The 19415-nt window shown below is 33.2% G+C and overlaps 1 long non-coding RNA gene across 2 annotated transcripts; it reads right to left on the reverse strand.

Annotated features, from left to right (window-relative positions):
• Nucleotides 1-1003: 1003 nt before the first annotated feature.
• Nucleotides 1004-17416, reverse strand: LOC108113822. Of its 2 annotated transcripts, XR_001772722.2 has the most exons (3): nt 17151-17327; nt 3996-4226; nt 1004-1675 (listed from the first exon to the last, which is right to left on the reverse strand). It is a non-coding gene; the product is annotated as an uncharacterized LOC108113822 (long non-coding RNA). The 2 variants fall into 2 exon arrangements; XR_001772721.2 differs by lacking the exon at nt 1004-1675 and having other exon boundaries at nt 3937-4226; nt 17151-17416.
• Nucleotides 17417-19415: the final 1999 nt, after the last annotated feature.

A 19415-nucleotide genomic window follows, 5' to 3' on the forward strand; every position in this document is an offset into this window, starting at 1 on the left:
CTGTTGACACACTGTTCACCGAATACAATCAATTAGTCAATTTACATAATCTTATTAAAATAATAAAACTTTAATCAGAAATTCGCATGAAATTTAATTTCATAAAACAATTAAAAAAAACAGCATAGCAGTGTTTCTCCTTCATATCATATCATGTCCCCAACTGTCTGTATCAGGATGTTGCCTTAAGCTTCTCAAGCTTGACAGTCTTCTAATGCTTATGAACCATGCGCAGGCAAAAAAAAAATAAAATAATTTTCGTTTAGGTTTCTATTTACCATTTATTGAATCGTTGTTTTTCTTATTGTACAATGTTTCTTGTTTTTCCATCAGGTGCGTTAACGAATAGATCTGAATATTTTCCGACGCGTGAGCAGGCCACTAAGAACTGTCCATGTGAGAAGCAAGGATTCTCCAAATTTAGTCCGCACACTTGCAATGATTGTCCTTGTGCTTGGAATCATTGGGATACGCGTCAACAGTACGTCTTCACGTTTGAATTTTCCAGTTAAAATCGTATTTCGATAAAATTGTTCATCAGTTTCTTAATGAGGAGCCTGATTCCATTGCTAAGTATAGGCGGATTTATATTCCGAAGGAGAATGATGGGTACGCATATATTCAATATATCGTGCGGCAAGCCTAGCAAATCGAGAATTCAGTTGGATAGTTGACAACTTCGTCCTGATTCATCACCGTATCGATGGATTTATATGTTGTCATTTCGCCAGGTATTTCATTCAGAATAATGATGTTGATGGTGGTGACCAGAGAACGTCAAGGGAATTTTTTTTCGGCACCCGAGTGTGTTTCGGGTGTCTTCAACTTATTCGAGTGTTTCGGGTGTCTTCAAGACACCGAAGACACCCGACTCACTCATCCCAAAAACATGGGTGTCTTAGACACTCCCTTCATTTGCTATGAGTGTGTCGGGTGTCTGTGCAAAAAAGTACTCGCAAGTCCACATTCGAAATGAGCTTGTGCAAGACACACACCCTTATTTTAGGGTGCCGATCACACTCTGACTGCCGAAAAGGCACACATGATTCGAGTGCACTCATTGTCTGGGTGTACCCTTGCCATTCTCTAATGGTGACATCAATGTTTTTGCCCTCCAATATAACACGTGTACTGAACCACTGATGATTTTTGTAATTCTTTTTGTTTGGAAAAACTTTTAGCACCAATTCGTATAAGCTTTCTGTGATCATACAGAAGTTTATTGGCAAGGTGATAGATTGCGAAGATTCATCAATTTGCTTTCGCTCATTTCCAATATCCATTAATTGTTTTGCAAATATTTCAGCTGATGCATCAAGTTGTAGTTTTAAACGCATGTTGGTTTTCAAAGTCAATTTGTGTAACAGACGCCATAAAATGGACGATTTGAGACGTGCATTAAATTGATCAGCAGGTGTTTCACAGTTTCCTTTTATATCTCGCAGTGTATGATCAAGCGCGTCCAATGCTTTCTTGTGAGACACTGTGGATTCGACCTATATAATAATTTCCACGCACAATTCTGTCAATTCTATGCCTGAGAATCAAAGTTTCTTTTTCGTTGCAATTTACAATAGAGCAGGTCATTTGTTGGTCGGTTTGGAACAGGCATTTCCAATTGCACCAGTGTCTTGTTAGCGATTGCCAAGGATATGTCATCAACTAAAATCAATGCCTGGTATACACGTTTGGTGTAAATAGAAGACATAAATTTCATAATTTACTTAAATTCTTACGTAAATTACATAAAAATAAACCTTTAAAAAAAAAACAACAAAATTTCAAATTTAACTGTTTTAGCCAGCTTAATTTCTAGAGTTGCCACATACGAGTACATAATCTCTCAGTTGTTAAGAGGTAGAGCTGCCTACTATAAAAATGCAGTGTTGCCATCACCTAATAGAACACCTGATGAGAGCTGCCAACTTTGGCTTGCATATCAATTTTCCAATTTTTACGAATTTTCCTCGTTTATGATTCTAAACACACTCGGAGCCCCTTTAGGCACTTACAAAAAATGTCATTAAAATCGGTCTATCGTTTACGATTATACATACATGGTTACATTCATTTTGATATAAATATATAGATAGATTTTTAAGAGCATGTCTTGAACTCAATTATAGAAGTCTTCTTGATAACGGTGTCAAGGCTGGGCTGTCTCAACGGTAAGCGGGTGGCCAAACATTCTAGTAAGCAATAACAGAATGTTTCTGTTTGCGATGGCGTTCTAGAGAACAATTGCAGAAGCAGTAAAAGGCGGGAATCACTTTCCTGCAACTAATCAGTTTTTGAACAGCGTGGCAAATATACTTGTAGTTTAAATCATAAAAGCCAGGCTGTAACCGTGTTATTAGATACTTGTAAAATAAAAGGCTTTTGTTTTTGTTAACTATTAAGAAGAGTTTCCGAACCTATAACGTATATATGCATATAAAAAAATCAAAATTCTTGATTAGGATCAAGAGATGAGCCGATTTAGCCATGACCGTATGTCCGTGTATATTCCTGGTATCTCGGTAATTTTGAACGAAAGTTTGGATTAAATATACAGATTCTGGAGTCGCAAGTTTATTTAAAAACAAGAAGAAACGCTATACGCTAACGTTATTGCGTTATTCAATTTCAAAATCAATATAGTAATAATTAATCAATGCCCTTGTGAGGACTTATAAACCGATAAGTTTAAAAAAACATGTTATAGAAGTTCAAACCAAAACTAAATTGGAAATATTAGGGTCACCAATTTCACGAGATTTGTGCATGAGGGGGCATTTCTAAAATACGTATGTTTAATCCTAATATTTTTGCTCATATAATTTCCGAAATTTTAGCGTTTTTAGTGTTTTGCGTTTCGTGGGTGTTAGAAGAGAACATTGAAAACTGCATGCTAAATACCATATGTTGAAAGTGAGCAAGCAGATTCTTGAAGTGACACCACCACCATCTTTCCACGCCAACTCTAACGCCACAAATTACGAAAAACCTTCCTCATCTGTGAAATGGTTGGAGAAATATTAAATAATTATTAATTATTAAAGTATGATTATGGCTTATCTATTTAGTCTTCACCCACCAAGCCTGAAAGGCAGTTCTCGCTTTTTCTAGAAGGTCCAATAAGTGATAGAAATTTGAGATTAAGCATGTAGTTCTTTATGATACCCCCAATATGAATTATTTTTTCCCCATGTAGCCACGTTTGTAAAACGCGGAAAATCGAAAATGCGAAAATCTCGGGAACTGCAGGAGCTAGAAAGTTACTCTTAGGCATACGTATTTTAGATACATGATTTATTATCCGACCCCGTCCACTGTAACATCCACAAACCGTGGGAAACTGTGGCGTCCATTATATTAAAATGTGTATCTTCGTTTGACCTTGTATAATTTCCTACTTAAATATCTATTGATTTACAAAAGTTTTTTAACATTATTTCGATATTTATTGAGAAATATAGGCTATAAACATGGTTTTTCTGAAAAAAGGTGGCGGTTTGTGAATTTCCACTAGCAAAATGAATATTTTAAAATTTTATAAAACTGTAACGGATATCTTATATTCTTCTTCTTTTTTCTAATTCCAGAGTTCTCAGCGTTCATATGGACACCCATGGCTAAATCGACTGCTATTGATCCAGATCAAGAATGTTTATAATTTATAGGGTCGGAAACGCTTCTTTCCACATGTTAGATATTTTTCAACTAATGCATTGTACCTTTTAACTTTGCGAGTAAAGAGTTAGTGGTAAACGTTCGGAATTTCGACAAATTGTTCTAAGGTCAAAAGAGATGACAACACGCAATAAATGGGGAAGTTTGAGAGCAGGGAAAGTTTGAAGAAATTCAACGCAAAGCAACACAATATGAACACAACACAATTTCTGAAAGAAACTGTTAAATATGTAACGATGGGATCTTTCGGCATAATCGAATATGTATGTCGCAGTGTTCGTTTATTATCAGTGTAAGTCAAATTAGGATTAAAATGAGCTAACCACTTATTATTTATTGAAACCTTGAGTTTGAGGTGGTCTGAGCATTCTGATACTTCTTTTAAGAAGAAACTGTATTTAAGGCAGTCTTATTCTGAGAAAGATAAAAACTCAAAATTTTGGTGGTTGTCGTTAAAATAGCTTTACTATCACTTTAGCTTTAAAAGTTTTTGGATACATGCTCCTTGTTCTATTGCAAATTTTACGTCTCGTCTTTGTATCCTGTTATTCCATCTGTGGAGAGCATCAAAGTAAAAAAGGATACCAATTAGAATGCATATTTTATACAATTTGTTTTGTTATAGGTTATATAGGTTAGTTTATAGATACACCGATAGTTTCTATTCTTGTTTATTCGACCGCACCGACACACATTCCTTATATGCGTTTTATATGGATATACATAACCTAATATAATCTAATATCAACAAATATAAAAATTTTAAAAATGTTACAATATTTAAAAATGTATTGCTTATACACATATCCTAAATCCTTCTTTGTTAGTATTACCTGGAACACATTTGTCTGTTTTTGTTATGCCCGATTCTCGCAAGAAATAAAGGTAACAAGTATTCGTTTAAAAGTATGTAACATTTAGAAAAAAAGTTTTCCGATAAACTATATTGGTTTTTGATCGATATAGTTCTCAATACCTACCTCCTCGGTAAATATGTATTCAAAGAAAAATTTCATAAAAATATATATAATATATAACTGAATTTAAATTTTTTGGATTTCCTTAAAACTTAGGGATCTTTGGGAAAATCTTTCTCTTAAAACTTAAAAATCGATAAGTAACTCTGCTCGAAATAAGCAGCTAAATTTGGCATTCACTTAAAAATGTCGGACAATGCATTTTCTCGATACTGAAACACTTCAATTTTAAAAAATGTTTCGACAATTAGTTTAACATTAAACAATTGATTATTATTATTATTATTAACTAAAAAAATATTAAAAAATCTTAATGGACACATGGAAGAAAATGGGTACAAATTTAAATGTTTTTAGATGTGACTTATGTAGATAAAACAATATGACATATGTATGTTACATATACATATGTTTAATATTATAACAACATTTTGACATTCCAAACCCTAGGCTATTTTCCCGTTTGAGTATTATTTTTTGGCTTTCTATACCCATTTTAGAGTAAATATTTCAATAACAAAGTCTACAATTTCAGTCTAGGTCCGTTTGTATGAAATCAATGGTTTCCTTTTTCCGAATCGTACCGCATTGCCTTACAGTTGGTCATTAAAGTTTCGTTGCGAAGATGGTTTTCAATTTAAAAATTGGTAATATCGGTATACATCTCAAAAGATACCTATTTTGTCTACTAATATGTAATAAATGATTTATAAATGGTGAACTTTAACCATGCTGCGCAGGGACCCCAAGAATGTTCATGTTTAATCTCAACTTTGTATCTCTTACAGTTCCTAAGATGTCAGCGTCTATACGGACGGACGAACAGTCAGACGGACATGTAAGAAGTTCTTCAACTATATAGATTTATTTTAATCAAGGAATTCCTTTGAAAATCTTCCTAGTTCTGGCCGTCCAAAATCATTGACCATCAGAGAAGAGAGAAAAATCCTGGAAGGAAATAGGAAAAACCACTTATCGGCTTCAAGAATTAACACAGTCATCTCGATCTGCACCTAATGTTTCCACAAAAAACATTATGTCCTTATAAGACATAGTTTGCACGATAGAGTTGCAATAACCGTAACCGTTTCAACCGTAACATATCAAGGTGTCTTTCCTTTTCTAATACAGTCGCCACATAATTTATTCGTTCACCCATGAGTTGGAAGTTTATTCCCTAATATCTCGAGAAATACGTAACGGAAATTAAAATGTAATATATCAAAAGAAAGATATACATTTCGAGCATACATTTTAAACATAAAATTAACAAGTTTTAACTTAAATACTAGATAATTTCTCTAATAACGAATAAAAAGTCATATTTTACGCACAAAAATTATTCGTACACTTCTCATTCTTGACTTCTATTTTTGAACTGTACTTCGGAGCAAGCTTCGGTGTACTATTCTCAAAGTTGTTTAGTTAGTTTCGATGCTTTTTTTTGGTGTAATTGGACGAAATGGGTTGGGTTCAAGAAGTATCCCAAAGTTTTCGAAAAACTATAATAAAATTATATTTAGCGAACAGCAATTAACCCGAAATTGGTAGAAATATTGTCAAGTCACCTTCCACAAAGCAAAGTGTGATAAAAAAAAAAGTAGGTAAGCACTGGAGAATTTTCAGTAAAACATTGAAATTCTGGAAGGAACCACATATTGACACCACGGGAGGAGCATAAAGTTGTAAATATGGCATTACAGAATCCCAGAATAATATCTACAACAATTCTTAAAACCAAAGAGAAGCCTTCAGAAAAATTTTGTACCCAAAACTGCACAATGTTGGTATACATGGTAGAGTTGTTCGTAAAAACCCATTGATTTCTGATTATAACAAAAAATGGGTTTGGAGATCGCAAAAGTGCATGTAAATAAGCCGGAGTTATTTTGGGAAAACGTTATATTTATTGACAAATCAACAATTAAAAATTTTGGCCACGGCGGTTCTTTTAAATTATGTCAAAAGGCAAATGAAGCCATGAAGGAAAAAACTTGATTCCAACTTTTACGCACGTTGGCAAGAATGTATGAATGGGATTTAATTGATGCTGACGAGACGAGCAACTTTATAAAAGGCACGTGTCAACTTTTACAAGCTTCCATTAAGGCCAACGAAGGTCCCACTAAAGATTAAAATCCTTAAATCTTAGGAATTGTTTTTTTCAACTTTTTATGAAGTGTACGAATAATTTTTGTGCCTAAAAAAATGACTTTTTTGCGTTGTTAAGAAAATTATCTAGTATTTAAGCTAAAACTTGTTAATTTTATGTTTAAAATATATGTATGCTCGAAATGCAACTCATAGGTGTTCGAATAAATTATGTGCCGACTGTACCTACTAAGACTAAAAGTTTGAGTACTGGGACAAGTAATATTTAGTGACGAAAGAATGAAAACCCTGTAAATAACTGAATATATAACAAGAGGAAACGCTATAGTCGAGTGCCGCGACTGTAAGATACCCGTTACTGTTTTACACAATTTTAAAATATTCATTTTCCTAGTGGAAATTACCCAAGCGCCACCTATTGTCGGAGAAAGCATGTCGAGTAACTGATAGTGATGTCACTGCCCATGTGAGGCCTTATAACCTAAATTTCTTCATAAGTAGCGAAATAATTATCCGATTTGAAAAATCCTTGGTGAATCGATAGATATAAACAGAAATAATTTATACAACGTTAAACGAAGGCATTCATAGTATCATTATGGACGCCACAGTGCTCAGCGGTTTGTAGGCGTTAGAGTGGGCGTGGCCGGATAAATACTCGTGGGAAGTTGCAGTGGCATCCCTAAAATACGTATTCTTAAGCCTAACTTTCTAGCTCTTTTAGTTCCCGAGATTTTTGCCTTTTTGGGTTTTTAGGGTTTTGTGGGCGTTAGGGTGGGCGTGGCTAGATGGAAAAAAACAATTCGCATTTGGGGCATCATAAAAATCTACATGTTTAATCCGAACTTTCTATCACTTATAGTTACCGAGATATCAGGTTTTCTTGAAAATGTAAAAACCGACTTTTGAGCTTGGTGGGCGTATGGGTGGTTGTGGCCAGATAATAGTACCACTAAAAGATGCGCTGGCATCCAAAGTTTATACATACTGAATTTCAACTTTCTAGCTCAAATAGTTCCCAAAATTTTAGCGATTTTAGTTTTTCGCTATTTGTGGGCTTTAGAGTGGGCGTGCCAGGATGCTTGCGCTGTCCCGGGACCTCAAGAATCTTCACGCTTAATCTCAACTTTCATTAAAGTGCTTGCAAGAAATAAGCTTGTGCGTCAGAATGGCCCTATTTTTTAGTTTTTGTATAAAAAATTTCTTTTGTTTTTTAAATTAGTTAAAACTTTTGTTATTATTTTAATAATATGCGACATTCTTTACATTACTGCGTTTAACTTTTGTTGATATCTCTGCTGGTTTAGCAGTATCAAATTTAAACTTTGATTTATTCTTGCACAAAATAAGCTTGGAGCCACTGTATACTCAAGTGCTGCTAAATTGGGTCTATAATGTGACTTCATTAAAAAAAAAAATTACCCAAAACATACGGCATCCGAAAAGCCCTGTCGTCAACCACATCTTAAAGTCCACCTTAAGCTCAAATTCCGAGAATATACGATTTCGTGGATTATTTATCTCTAAAAGGAATTACTTGAGGAATGGTCTAATAGGAAATTATTAAGGAAACCAACGGCTTACAACCAAAATGCTATAACCAAAAAACTCTTTATATTTACTGCCAAATACAAAAAACGAATACTTTTTTGATGTAAGATTTCTTAGTTTTACTGTTTTCGGTTCTTTTTTTCGATTTTTCGATTTTCGCAAAAAATAAAGGTAAAAAGTATTCGTTTAAAAGTATGTAACATTTAGAAAAAAAGTTTTCCGATAAACTATATTGGTTTTTTATCCATATAGTTCTCAATACCTCCTCGGTAAATATGTATTCAAAGCAGAATTTCATAGAAATATATATAATATATAACTGAATTTAAATTTTTTGGATTTCCTTAAAACTTAGGGATCTTTGGGAAAATCTTTCTCTTAAAACTTAAATATCGATAAGTAACTCTGCTCGAAATAAGCAGCTAAATTTGGCATTCACTTAAAAATGTCAGACAATGCATTTTCTCGGTACTGAAACACTTTAATTTTAAAAAATGCCTCGACAATTAGTTTAACATTAAACAATTGATTATTATTATTAATATTAACTAAAAAAATATTTAAAAATCTGAATGGACACATGGAAAAAAATGTGTACAAATTTAAATGTTTTTAGATGTGACTTATGTAGATAAAACAATATGACATATGTATGTTACATATACATATGTTTAATATTAATAATAATAATAATAAACTATTACCATACTTGGCATTCACTTAAAAATGTCAGACAATGCATTTTCTCGGTACTGAAACACTTTAATTTTAAAAACTGCTTCAACAATTAGTTTAACATTAAACAATTGATTATTAATATTTATATTAACTAAAAAAATATTAAAAAATCTTAATGGACACATGGCAGAAAATGTGTACAAATTTAAATGTTTTTAGATGTGACTTATGTAGATAAAACAATATGACATATGTATGTTACATATACATATGTTTAATATTATAACAACATTTTGACATTCCAAACCGTTTGCCCTAGGCTATTTTCCCGTTTGAGTATTATTATTTGGCTTTCTATACCCATTTTAGAGTAAATATTTCAATAACAAATTCTACAATTTCAGTCTAGGTCCGTTTGTATGAAATCAATGGTTTCCTTTTTCCGAATCGTACCGCATTGCCTTACAGTTGGTCATTAAAGTTTCGTTGCGAAGATGGTTTTCAATTTAAAAATTGGTAATATCGGTATACATCTCAAAAGATACCTATTTTGTCTACTAATATGTAATAAATGATTTATAAATGGTGAACTTTAACCATGCTGCGCAGGGACCCCAAGAATGTTCATGTTTAATCTCAACTTTGTATCTCTTACAGTTCCTGAGATGTCAGCGTCTATACGGACGGACGAACAGTCAGACGGACATGTAAGAAGTTCTTCAACTATATAGATTTATTTTAATCAAGGAATTCCTTTGAAAATCTTCCTAGTTCTGGCCGTCCAAAATCATTGACCATCAGAGAAGAGAGAAAAATCATGGAAGGAAATAGGAAAAACCACTTATCGGCTTCAAGAATTAACACAGTCATCTCGATCTGCACCTAATGTTTCCACAAAAAACATTATGTCCTTATAAGACATAGTTTGCACGATAGAGTTGCAATAACCGTAACCGTTTCAACCGTAACATATCAAGGTGTCTTTCCTTTTCTAATACAGTCGCCACATAATTTATTCGTTCACCCATGAGTTGGGAGTTTATTCCCTAATATCTCGAGAAATACGTAACGGAAATTAAAATGTAATATATCAAAAGAAAGATATACATTTCGAGCATACATTTTAAACATAAAATTAACAAGTTTTAACTTAAATACTAGATAATTTCCTTAATAACGAATAAAAAGTCATATTTTACGCACAAAAATTATTCGTACACTTCTCATTCTTGACTTCTATTTTTGAACTGGACTTCGGAGCAAGCTTCGGTGTACAAAGTTGTTTAGTTAGTTTCGATGCTTTTTTTTTTGGTGTAATTGGACGAAATGGGTTGGGTTCAAGAAGTATCCCAAAGTTTTCGAAAAACTATAATAAAATTATATTTAGCGAACAGCAATTAACCCGAAATTGGTAGAAATATTGTCAAGTCACCTTCCACAAAGCAAAGTGTGATAAAAAAAAAAGTACGTAAGCACTGGAGAATTTTCAGTAAAACATTGAAATTCTGGAAGGAACCACATATTGACACCACGGGAGGAGCATAAAGTTGTAAATATGGCATTACAGAATCCCAGAATAATATCTACAACAATTCTTAAAACCAAAGAGAAGCCTTCAGAAAAATGTACCCAAAACTGCACAATGTTGGTATACATGGTAGAGTTGTTCGTAAAAACCCATTGATTTCTGATTATAACAAAAAATGGGTTTGGAGATCGCAAAAGTGCATGTAAATAAGCCGGAGTTATTTTGTGAAAACGTTATATTTATTGACAAATCAACAATTAAAAATTTTGGCCACGGCGGTTCTTTTAAATTATGTCAAAAGGCAAATGAAGCCATGAAGGAAAAAACTTGATTCCAACTTTTACGCACGTTGGCAAGAATGTATGAATGGGATTTAATTGATGCTGACGAGACGAGCAACTTTATAAAAGGCACGTGTCAACTTTCACAAGCTTCCATTAAGGCCAACGAAGGTCCCACTAAAGATTAAAATCCTTAAATCTTAGGAATTGTTATTTTCAACATTTTATGAAGTGTACGAATAATTTTTGGGCCTAAAAAAATGACTTTTTTGCGTTGTTAAGAAAATTATCTAGTATTTAAGCTAAAACTTGTTAATTTTATGTTTAAAATATATGTATGCTCGAAATGCAACTCATAGGTGTTCGAATAAATTATGTGCCGACTGTACCTACTAAGACTAAAAGTTTGAGTACTGGGACAAGTAATATTTAGTGACGAAAGAATGAAAACCCTGTAAATAACTGAATATATAACAAGAGGAAACGCTATAGTCGAGTGCCGCGACTGTAAGATACCCGTTACTGTTTTACACAATTTTAAAATATTCATTTTGCTAGTGGAAATTCACAAGGCGCCACCTATTGTCAGAGGAAGTATGTTCAGTATGCTTATAGTGACGTCACTGCCCATGTGAGGCCTTATAACCTAAATTTCTTCATAAGTAGCGAAATAGTTATCCGATTTGAAAAATCTTCAACAGTTGTTCCGTGGCGCCATAGTTTGAAAATCCTCGTTAATCCGTAATTTTTGGGTGCACCCATCCTCGAAAACTTATAAATATGCTTTTGTTAATATATTTTTACTAGTATTAAGAAAAAAAATGGATTTAAAAGTCGTAGTTTAGAGTTATTTACCATTAAAGTGCTTGCAAGAAATAAGCTTGTGCGTCAGAATGGCCCTATGTTTTAGTTTTTGTATGAAAAATTTCTTTTGTTTTTTAAATTAGTAAAAACTTTTGTTATTATTTTAATAATATGCGACGTTCTTTACATTACTGCGTTTAAATTTTGTTGACATCTCTGCTGGTTTAGCAGTATCAAATTTAAATTTCGATTTATTCTTGCACAAAATAAGCTTGGAGCCACTGTATACTCAAGTGCTGCTAAATTGGGTCTAAAATGTAACTTCATTAAAAAAAAAAATTACCCAAAACATTCGGCATCCGAAAAGCCCTGTCGTCAACCACATCTTAAAGTCCACCTTAAGCTCAAATTCCGAGAATATACGATTTCGTGGAAAAATAATCTCTAAAAGGAATTACTTGAGGAATGGTCTAATATTCCCGAAGAAACATAACGAAATTTAGTGGAATTGATCCAGAGGAGCTAGGAAATTATTAAGGAAACCAACGGCTTACAACGAAAATGCTATAACCAAAAAACTCTTTATATTAAGTGCCAAATACAAAAAACGAATACTTTTTTGCTGTAAGATTTCTTAGTTTTACTGTTTTCGGTTCTTTTTTTCGATTTTCGCAAAAAATAAAGGTAAAAAGTATTCGTTTAAAAGTATGTAACATTTAGAAAAAAAGTTTTCCGATAAACTATATTGGTTTTTTATCCATATAGTTCTCAATACCTCCTCGGTAAATATGTATTCAAAGCAGAATTTCATAGAAATATATATAATATATAACTGAATTTAAATTTTTTGGATTTCCTTAAAACCTAGGGATCTTTGGGAAAATCTTTCTCTTAAAACTTAAAAATCGATAAGTAACTCTGCTCGAAATAAGCAGCTAAATTTGGCATTCACTTAAAAATGTCAGACAATGCATTTTCTCGGTACTGAAACACTTTAATTTTAAAAAATGCCTCGACAATTAGTTTAACATTAAACAATTGATTATTATTATTAATATTAACTAAAAAAATATTTAAAAATCTGAATGGACACATGGAAAAAAATGTGTACAAATTTAAATGTTTTTAGATATGACTTATGTAGATAAAACAATATGACATATGTATGTTACATATACATATGTTTAATATTAATAATAATAATAATAAACTATTACCATACTTGGCATTCACTTAAAAATGTCAGACAATGCATTTTCTCGGTACTGAAACACTTTAATATTAAAAAATGCTTCAACAATTAGTTTAACATTAAACAATTTATTATTTATATTTATATTAACTAAAAAAATATTAAAAAATCTTAATGGACACATAGAAGAAAATGTGTACAAATTTAAATGTTTTTAGATGTGACTTATGTAGATAAAATAATATGACATATGTATGTTACATATACATATGTTTAATATTATAACAACATTTTGACATTCCAAACCGTTTGCCCTAGGCTATTTTCCCGTTTGAGTATTATTATTTGGCTTTCTATACCCATTTTAGAGTAAATATTTCAATAACAAAGTCTACAATTTCAGTCTAGGTCCGTTTGTATGAAATCAATGGTTTCCTTTTTCCGAATCGTACCGCATTGCCTTACAGTTGGTCATTAAAGTTTCGTTGCGAAGATGGTTTTCAATTTAAAAATTGGTAATATCGGTATACATCTCAAAAGATACCTATTTTGTCTACTAATATGATATAAATGATTTATAAATGGTGAACTTTAACCATGCTGCGCAGGGACCCCAAGAATGTTCATGTTTAATCTCAACTTTGTATCTCTTACAGTTCCTGAGATGTCAGCGTCTATACGGACGGACGAACAGTCAGACGGACATGTAAGAAGTTCTTCAACTATATAGATTTATTTTAATCAAGAAATTCCTTTGAAAATCTTCCTAGTTCTGGCCGTCCAAAATCATTGACCATCAGAGAAGAGAGAAAAATCCTGGAAGGAAATAGGAAAAACCACTTATCGGCTTCAAGAATTAACATAGTCATCTCCATCTGCACCTAATGTTTCCACAAAAAACATTATGTCCTTATAGGACATAGTTTACACGATAGAGGTGCAATAACCGTAACCGTTTCAACCGTAAAGTTGTTTAGTTAGTTTCGATGTTTTTTTTTGCTGTAATTGGACGAAATGGGTTGGGTTCAAGAAGTATCCCAAAGTTTTCGAAAAACTATAATAAAATTATATTTAGCGAACAGCAATTAACCCGAAATTGGTAGAAATATTATTAATAGAAGCACTGGAGAATTTTCAGTAAAAAATTGAAATTCTGGAAGGAACCACATATTGACACCACGGGAGGAGCATAAAGTTGTAAATATGGCATTACAGAATCCCAGAATAATATCTACAACAATTCTTAAAACCAAAGAGAAGCCTTCAGAAAAATGTTGTACCCAAACCTGCACAATGTTGGTATACATGGTAGAGTTGTTCGTAAAAACTTTGATTTCTGATTATAACAAAAAATGGGTTTGGAGATCGCAAAAGTGCATGTAAATAAGCCGGAGTTATTTTGGGAAAACGTTATATTTATTGACAAATCAACAATTAAAAATTTTGGCCACGGCGGTTCTTTTAAATTATGTCAAAAGGCAAATGAAGCCATGAAGGAAAAAACTTGATTCCAACTTTTACGCACGTTGGCAAGAATGTATGAATGGGATTTAATTGATGCTGATGAGACGAGCAACTTTATAAAAGGCACGTGTCAACTTTTACAAGCTTCCATTAAGGCCAACGAAGGTCCCACTAAAGATTAAAATCCTTAAATCTTAGGAATTGTTTTTTTCAACTTTTTATGAAGTGTACGAATAATTTTTGTGCCTAAAAAAATGACTATTTTGCGTTGTTAAGAAAATTATCTAGTATTTAAGCTAAAACTTGTTAATTTTATGTTTAAAATATATGTATGCTCGAAATGCAACTCATGGGTGTTCGAATAAATTATGTGCTGACTGAGTACTGGGACAAGTAATATTTAGTGACGAAAGAATGAAAACCCTGTAAATAACTGAATATATAACAAGAGGAAACGCTATAGTCGAGTGCCGCGACTGTAAGATACCCGTTACTGTTTTACACAATTTTAAAATATTGATTTTCCTAGTGGAAATTACCCAAGCGCCACCTATTGTCGGAGAAAGCATGTCGAGAAACTGATAGTGATGTCACTGCCCATGTGAGGCCTTATAACCTAAATTTCTTCATAAGTAGCGAAATAGTTATCCGATTTGAAAAATCTTCAATAGTTGTTCCGTGGCGCCATAGTTTGAAAATCCTCGTTAGTCCGTAATTTTTGGGTGCCCCCATCCTCGAAAACTTATAAATATGCTTTTGTTAATATATTTTTACTAGTATTAAGAAAAAAAATTGATTTAAAAGTCGTAGTTTAGAGTTATTTACCATTAAAGTGCTTGCAAGAAATAAGCTTGTGCGTCAGAATGACCCTATTTTTTAGTTTTTGTATGAAAAATTCGTTTGTTTTTTAAATTAGTAAAAACTTTTGTTATTATTTTAATAATATGCGACGTTCTTTACATTACTGCGTTTAAATTTTGTTGATATCTCTGCTGGTTTAGCAGTATCAAATTTAAACTTCGATTTATTCTTGCACAAAATAAGCTTGGAGCCACTGTATATTCAAGTGCTGCTAAATTGGGTCTATAATGTAAATTCATTAAAAAAAACAAGAGGAAACGCTATAGTCGAGTGCCGCGACTATAAGATACCCGTTACTGTTTTACAAAATTTTAAAATATTATTTTGCTAGTGGAAATTCACAAGGCGCCACCTATTGTCAGAGGAAGTATGTTGAGTATGCTTATAGTGACGTCACTGCCCATGTGAGGCCTTATAACTTAATTTCTTTATAAACAGCGAAATAATGTTCCGACTTGAAAAATCTTTGGTAAATCGATAGATATTAACAGAAATAAGTTACACGAGGTCAAACGAAGGCATTCATAGTAATATTATAGACGCCACAGTTTTCCGTGGTTTGTGGGCGTGGCTGGGTGCAATTTCGTGGCAAGTTGCAGAGGCATCTCCTTAATACGTGTTCCTAAGCAAAATTGTGTAGATCTTATAGTTTTCGAGATTTTTGCATTATTGGTTTTTCGGGTTTTGTGGGCGCGGCTTGATCGGAAAAAAACAATTCGCATTGGGAGCATTATAGAAACCTACATGCTTTATCCGAAATTTTTATGTTGTATAGTTACCGATATATCAGCTTTTCTAGAAAATCCGAAAGCCGTCTTTTGAGCCGTGTGGGCGTATGGGTGGGTGTGGCCGGATAGTAGTACCACTATAAGATGCGCTGCCATTTAAAGATTATACTTTTTGAATTTCAACTTTCTAACTGCAATAGTTCCTGAGATTTCAGCTATTTTAGTTTTCCGCGGTTTGTGGGCGTCAGAGTGGGCGTGGCAGGATGCTGTAATAAACTTGCGCTGTCCCGGGACCTCAAGAATCTTCATGCTTAATCTCAACGTTGAATCTCCTATAGTTCCTGAGATCTCAGCGTTCATACGGACGGACAGACGGACATGGCTCAATCGACTTCGCTATTGATCCTGATCAAGAATATATATACTTTATAGGGTCGCAAAAGCTTCCTTCTATCTGTTACATACTTTTCAACGAATCTAGTATACCCTTTTACTCTACGAGTAACGGGTATAAAAATTACCCAAAACATACGGCATCCGAAAAGCCGTCGTCAACCACATCTTAAAGTCCACCTTAAGCTCAAATTCCGAGAATATACGATTTCGTGGAAAAATAATCTCTAAAAGGAATTACTTGAGGAATGGTCTAATATTCCCGAAGAAACGTAACGAAATTTAGTGGAATTGATTATTAAGGAAACCAACGGCTTACAACCAAAATGCTATAACCAAAAAACCCTTTATATTTAGTGCCAAATCCAAAAAACGAATACTTTTTTGATGTAAGATTTCTTAGTTTCTCGGTTTTGCAATTTTTTTGTTTTATTTTGATGTTAAAATAGTGTTTAATTCAAAACAAAAGCTTAAGTGAACCATTTTTTACTCAAAACATGCATTTAGCCATTTAGAACCTCGAAACGAATACTATGTATATTGACTAGCTGTATGTATTATTTACATACATATATGTATATATACATATGTACATACATATATTTCACAACATTCAATGAAGAAAAACTGTGACAGACAGAGGTGCCAACTGGACTTACATTTAAGTTTCTCTCATTTATCTTCTGCCAGTATTTAATTAAGTCGCGTATAAGAGAGCCTGAACACTTTCACAAGCTTAAATATCATCTTCTATATTTTATTATTACCTTTTTGTATTATTTTTAAAAATTGGACGTCATTTTTATACCATTCTCAAATGTATGTACATATGTAAATATGTAGGTTCACAAATAACTTAAAGCCTTATTTTATAAAATCGTTTTTATATAACTCTTAAATTAAAACAACCTCCTGTTTTAAATGTATCCAAAAGGTAACTCGTTCACTGATGTATAATTATATGAAGTTCTAAACGTTGATATCGCATACAGTTAGAACTTTCGTGGCAGTTTCACTAAATTATATGCGTACGTCAAATTAGCGATAAGACCATATGGTTTGAACTTGGTGCCGTCGAAAATGGAACGATGATAAAATCCGATATTCAGTATCGATTTTTTGCGTGATATTTCTTAAAAACATACCAACGGACCTTTCTGACCTATGACAGTCACGTGATATAATTTGTAAGCTTAAGTTATTATATTGTGTTCCTTACTTTCTTTTATTAAAAATAATAAAGTACATTTCTATATAACATGCTTATTAACTTTTAATGAATATCTTACACATACCATTAAGACCAAAATTTTTCTTGGGTTATTAAATGTAAATAAAAATGAACAAATAAATATTAAATAAACAAAATATAGAATATTATAGTTGTAAAGATAGTCAAAAAGTCTAAACTCTAAGTAAAAAATTTGTTAGCTTTAAACAAAATTGAAAATGATATTGGAAAAATAAAGCAAAATTATTGAATTGAATTGAATTAAAACCAAAATCGGATGGCGGATGTGATCACTTCCAAATTATCAACGTACAACATGCAAAATTTGACATCTTTCTTCGAAAACCTACTTAACTAATATTGCTAATATCATATTATATTTGATGCTTGACTATGTATTTGTAAAAATTTACTGTCGCGTGTTACAACACCGATAGTTAAATTAGTATTCTGTATAATATTGTGACTTTGTGACATAGCATGGTGCGATAGTGTGATTGAGAATCGCCAAACCTGAGAGGCACTTGGAGTGCGCTAGTTATGGTTCCAATCTTCAGTAAATTAAACACTCGATCTTCAGGTTCAAATCTAGACTGGCGATTGTATTTTTCAGCGGTGGGCAAGAAGCCGCCCTTACAAAACACGCCATGGGATTGCAAGGACTGTTTCACTGTACACTCGTATTCATATAAAATTTTTGTTCTTATTTTTTTTTCTTGTTCTTCTCTTTTTTTTGTCTTTATCTCGAGTTGTTCACATATGAAATTAATTTACAGCATTTGCCATAAATGATGTAAATTACGTTCTTATAAAACGCGCCATGGGATTATAGAACTATTTCACTGAACACTCGTATTTATATAAAATTTTTTGTTCTTATTATTTTTTTCTTTTCTTCTCTTTTTTTTTGTCTTTATCTCGAGTTGTTCACATATGAAATTAATTTACAACATTTGCCATAAATAATGTAAACTACGTTCTTACAAAACACGCCATGGGATTGTAGAACTATTTCACAGAACACTCGTATTCCTATAAAATTTTTTGTTCTTATTATTTTCTTTTTCTTCTCTTTTTCTTAATCTTTCTTTACTCTCACTTTTTATTTTTATGGTTACATTTTGGCAGAAGAATACTTCACCTGACTTTTTGTGTGTTCCTCTTACAAAGTAATTGTGATGAAGGGTCGGGGCATCCTGTTGCGATGTCAGCATTTGTAGCAATGCTTCGGTTGCAACATAATTGCACCCAGATGTGTGGGTATAAGTGGCCGCCCAGTCAGCGTACCATTTCCAGGGTAGCTCTGGGAGGTTTGGACGGAGGCTCGTTGCCTACCGACTGGTCGGTAACTCGCTTGCATGATCGGTACAGAGCGTGCTGATCTCGTTATGTTGAGTGCCAAATGCTATGTGGCATGTGGGAGACCATCATTTTGGAGCGCATATCAAACGGTACCGTGAATTTTATGACTAAGAATAGTTATTTGTCGCGATTTTGCTTTACCGGTACTACATGTCTTCGAGTGCCACATAGTGAAGTGGCCGGCGGTCTACGCATGTTGAAAACTTTCCGAGGTAATGCAATGAAGGCGTTGAGGGATGATGCGCGACACGACAAGGTCCCTATTGCTTCATCCCAGCCATGTGAATGCAGTAGTGGAGCAGCTGCATTTTAGATATAATTGACCGTATCCATTTATACAACTACTTCGAGCGAAGCTGTTGGAGTGTCTACCAGGATAAAGGAAAACATACAAAAGGCGCTTTTTACAAGCAATTCTTTGTGAACAGAGAAGTGTAGATTTTGGCCCAATGGAGATGGACGCCGTTCGCCGACATTTTAACGGATGACGCGACTTTGAGTGGTCCCGCATTCCTGAGGAGACTAACAGACATCTGGCCACGACCGACGACGAATCGTACTCAGATTAAGAAGAGTTGCGT

Source organism: Drosophila eugracilis, unplaced genomic scaffold (assembly GCF_018153835.1).
Source record: "Drosophila eugracilis isolate 14026-0451.02 unplaced genomic scaffold, ASM1815383v1 contig_2164, whole genome shotgun sequence".
In the NCBI taxonomy this organism is placed as follows: Eukaryota; Metazoa; Arthropoda; class Insecta; order Diptera; family Drosophilidae; genus Drosophila; species Drosophila eugracilis.